Genomic DNA, 5000 nt, shown 5'->3' with positions numbered 1-5000 from the left:
GTTAAGTGGAATTGAGATGTCACTCTCTTCTGAGCTACTGTAGACTATCACTTTCTTTTGGTGACCAGCGTATACAGCCATGCCACTGGCACAACTCTCAGAAATGTACTTTGCACTAGTTGCTCCGTGCTTGTGGAACCAACTGCCACCTGACAAATGTGATTCCCCCTACATTTCTGCCTTTAAATCAAGGCTCAAAACCCATATGTACACCCTGGTGTTTCCTCCCCATTAACCTCTGCACTACTTACTTACCTCTGCACTACTATCTGTGTTTATGTGGATGTATGGGCTTTACGTCTTTTATTTTGGTTATTGTTATTTTACCTTCATTGTTTACCTACTGAATGCACTATGTACAGCACTTTGGACAGTGCAAACTGTCATAAATGTGCTTTTATAAATAAATTTTACTTACTTACTTACTTATAACTCACCCAGGCCCTTGCGCACAAATCACCCCATCCCCAGAATTTTGGATAATAGGCATGATGCAGGAATTTAGGGTTGACATTGTGCTAACTATATAGACTCAAAGTGTAGCATACCAAAGCACTAAAACATGTGTCAAATGTTTTCAAACGTGTCTATAATTGTTCAGACACAATAATCAAAAAACCTTGATCATGGAAATTTTACTTTGAAAGGCAAAACACAGTTTTTTGAGCTTAAATGTGCTTATATCTTATTCCTTGTGTCTCCCTTCTTTACAGGATGAGTCAAATGGATGGCTCTTCTTAAATATGTGGTCACATTTCCAATTTCTTCCACGGTTTTCTAGAAACAAGGGGTTTTGCAACTTCCAAAATGCACAAATCACCCCACCTTCCCCTATATATATATATATATATATATAAAATAGAGAGAGGAGACAGTTCAAAAAGGGTTTTAGCCATTCAAAAGTCTAATGGATGCCGGGACAAAGCTTGACAGGGCTCGGTGTGTTCTTACTGTAGGGGGTCTGTATCTGTGGCCTGAGGGTAAGAGGCACTACTGGCTGTGTAGAGTGTGTGTGATATCCAAGGTGATTAGTGTTGCTTTTTGCTTGCTGTTGTCCAATTATTTTGCTGCTCAGTTTGATGATTCTGTTGAGTGGGTTCCTATGGATGTTGCACAGTGCTCCAAACCAGGAAGTGATGTTAAAGGTGATTATGGATTCAATGAAGCATCTGTAGAATGCTGTCAGAACGGATTGATGGACCTGGAGTTTGCGGAGTTTCCGAAGGAAAAAGAGACGCTGCTGGCATTTGGAGTGGATGGTATCAGTGTTTGTTTTGAAGTTTAGTTTGTGGTCGATTATTGTCCCGAGGTACCTATATGTGTCAACCCTCTCTATCGGCTGGTTGTTGACAGTCAGAGTGGGGAAGGTGGAGGGGGCCTTACGGAAGTCTATTATCAGTTCTTTTGTTTTGGTGATGTTGAGATCAAGGCAGTTCTGCCTGCACCAGTCTGAAAAAGTGGCCAGTTCAGACTGTAACTGATCAGATGAATTGGTGGAGTCCATGATGACAGTGTCGTCAGAATACTTGATGTATGCACTTCATTTAGCGGAGAATATCTCAACTGTTATAGACTAATATGACCCCAGTGAACAACGTGGGATGTGTGACATGGTGAATGGGACTTGTTTTCCCTTTATAGATATCCTCATACATTTCTGTTTTCCCTTTATAGATATCCTCATACATTTCTACCAGATTAATCTCCACATTAGGAGAAATACTTTTTGTATTACACTTAGTATAAAACATTTAATAGAATATGCAAATTAGGCAATATCTCATTCAAATCAAATCAAATCAAATCAATTTTATTTGTATAGCCCAGAATCACAAACTTACATTTGCCTCAGTGGGCTTCACACTGCACACAATAGAAACACAGTCAAACAGTAAAACATAATATAATAAAGATAGTGTGGAACAGTAAAACATAATATATAATAAAGATAGTGTGGATGCACGAGGACTTCAGATGCTGAGGGGGGACCAGATCTTCGCTGTCTCGCCTCCACCAGAGAAAGCTGGAAGAGGACAGACAACCAATGAGTAAACAAAAGAACATTAAGCGAAACACAGCGGCCCGACCGACCTGCTGGTCCGGATGTGCCCGGCCAATGAAGCAAAGCCGGGGGCAACAGGCTAAAGGGCGTAATGCATCCGCCGCAGCCACCGGCATGCCCAGACCCAGGGCCAGCCAGAGCAGCACCGAAGCCAGGCAGGGAAACACAGACGCCCACAGCGACGCTTCAGAGCGGCCCGCCAGGCAGGGAAACACAGACAAGGTTTTTTTGTGTATTTTATTTTGAAAGTCTATAGCGGAAGTTGGTTTCGCACTTAATGCTGGGCATTTTGCTTTGCGCTCAGAAGGAAAATGCTCTTAACACTGTTGGTGAGTTGCTGCTCTGTTCGCTCGGACATTAAGTCAGTAATAAGTGAAAACTACGGTTCATATAATGTGTAAATTATCAGCAGTTGTTGTATAACATGCTTGACTAACAAGGCATCTTTAATAGTGTTTGAAAACGTTTTGGGCTAGCAGCCAACATGTGTGAGGAATGTATTAGCTAGTTACACGAGGTGCACGTGAACTGTATGCTCATGCCAAGCCCCTTTTTGTATTTGTAGTGCGAGCAAGAAGACTCTCCATGACTTTTCAATTAATGCACACTGGTTGTGTTGCTTTTCCATGTGGTTGCAGAATAAAAACCAGTGCAATACACCCAACCTGCCCTGAGGTCCTGTCATTCGAACAGCAGAAGAGTTATAACATAGGTCACCCTCACACAGGCACACACACAGACAGGCAGACAGGCAGACACACAGACAGACAGACACACAGACACAGAGACAGATACACAGACACACAGACAAACACACAGACAAACACACAGACAGGCAGACAGGCAGACACACAGACACACAGACACACAGACAGGCAGACACACAGACACACAGACACACAGACACAGAGACAGATACACACAAACACACAGACACAGAGACAGATACACACACACACACACACACAGACAAACACACAGACAGGCAGACAGGCAGACACACAGACAGGCAGACACACAGACAGGCAGACAAACACACAGACACACAGACAGATACACACACACACACACACACACAGACAGGCAGACACACAGACACACAGACACACAGACACACAGACAAACACACAGACAGGCAGACACACACACACACACACACACACACACAGACACAGAGACACAGACACAGAGACACACAGACACAGAGACAGATACACACACACACACAGACAGGCAGACACACAGACACAGAGACAGATACACACACACACACACACACACACACACAGACACAGAGACACAGAGACAGATACACAAACACAGAGACACACAGACACAGAGACAGATACACACACACACACACAGACACAGAGACACAGAGACAGATACACAAACACACAGACAGGCAGACACACAGACACACAGACACAGAGACAGATACACACAAACACACAGACAGGCAGACACACAGACACACAGACACAGAGACAGATACACACACACAGAGACACACAGACAGATACACACACACACAGACAGACAAACACACAGACACACAGACAGACAGTTATAGTAGTGTGTGCTTTGATTCTTGGTTCAGTTCCTTCCAGTCCAGAATTTATAAAAACTACAAATCCCACCAGTCTACAGAGATGGTTTCGGTCATGATGTCATCATGATGTCACCCCCAACCCGTTCAGAGAGTTGGGGGGAACCGGACGTCCTTCGTTAAGGAGTTTTTGCTTTCTGTATTATTGATCACACCAGCTGATCAATGACACTGATATTAATGAGATGGATGTTATAAGATCAGCACCAGGACAAAGATTCACTGAATAAACTTTTTATCAGAGAGTAATTGTCTGGTATCAGGAACTCTTTGAATTAACTTGAAAAATGTCATGAGATCCAACGCTTACAGGAAATAAGAAAGAAAAACATGTCTACGTGCACAAATCCATGTGTCACATATTTATGAGTCATCAAAACAATCATGTCAAACTTCACCTGTGCCCCAGGCTGTAGTGTGATTGGTCAGACTGGTGTGACATCACAGTCCTCCTATAAATATAAGCAGTGAACTCATGAGACAACGCCACAGAGTCTCTCAGTCTGACATGCAGGTGACTTCAGAAAGGTAAGCATTCAACTATACACTCTAAGTTTTATCATTTTGAACTAATACGTATTGTATACTGCAAACCAGTTACAAGCTGTGAAAAATACAATTTACTCTCGCTACGAGTTGTCGACAACCTGATCATTTCTTCAGACAAGATTTTTGGTGGAAATTAAACTTTGTCTTAAAGGCAGTAGACAGTGTTTCTCTCTTTGCAGCCGGTGCAGCAGGACAGACTTATTATTTGGTGTAGTGAATGTTTACTGCTGCAGGAGTGCAGGGCTGCAGACATGATGTGCAGGTACCGAGTGGAGTTAAAGCAGTGCGCTTCGTTATGTTTTTAACTGTAATATTTACAGTGTGCGCGGCATATGATGGGCGGGGTCAGAAACAAATTAGATAAAGGTTTATGAACTATTTATTGAGAAACAATGAGTCAACATTGTTGAATAATTTGGCCTTTTAATTTTTTTTTCTTCTTTTTAATAACATAGCTGCAGGGCTAAAAAGCTTGAGCTGCCCGATCAACTTTGCAGAGGAAGTAGTGAGACATTGCGGTGGCATTAATGGCTTTACTTTAATCTGAGCGCTAGAGGCACTTTTATGCAAACTAGCAACACAACTACCTGTAGCATTGCCAGATACAGTTAAGGACAGAATTAGCCCCTCAATGGAAATCGTTGCAGCATTGTAAGTGCTGTCAAACAGAGCAATTTTTAACACAGCTTTTCCAAACATCATACTTTTATTTTGGATGATTGCATTATTTTACGTTGCACACAACAAACTAAATAATTTCACAAAAACTACGAGGGTCAA

The sequence above is a fragment of the Ammodytes marinus genome, assembly GCF_949987685.1.
Source record: "Ammodytes marinus genome assembly, chromosome: 1".
Taxonomy (NCBI): domain Eukaryota; kingdom Metazoa; phylum Chordata; class Actinopteri; order Uranoscopiformes; family Ammodytidae; genus Ammodytes; species Ammodytes marinus.
The sequence above is the reverse complement of the archived record's forward strand: the minus strand, read 5'-3'. Positions refer to the sequence as shown.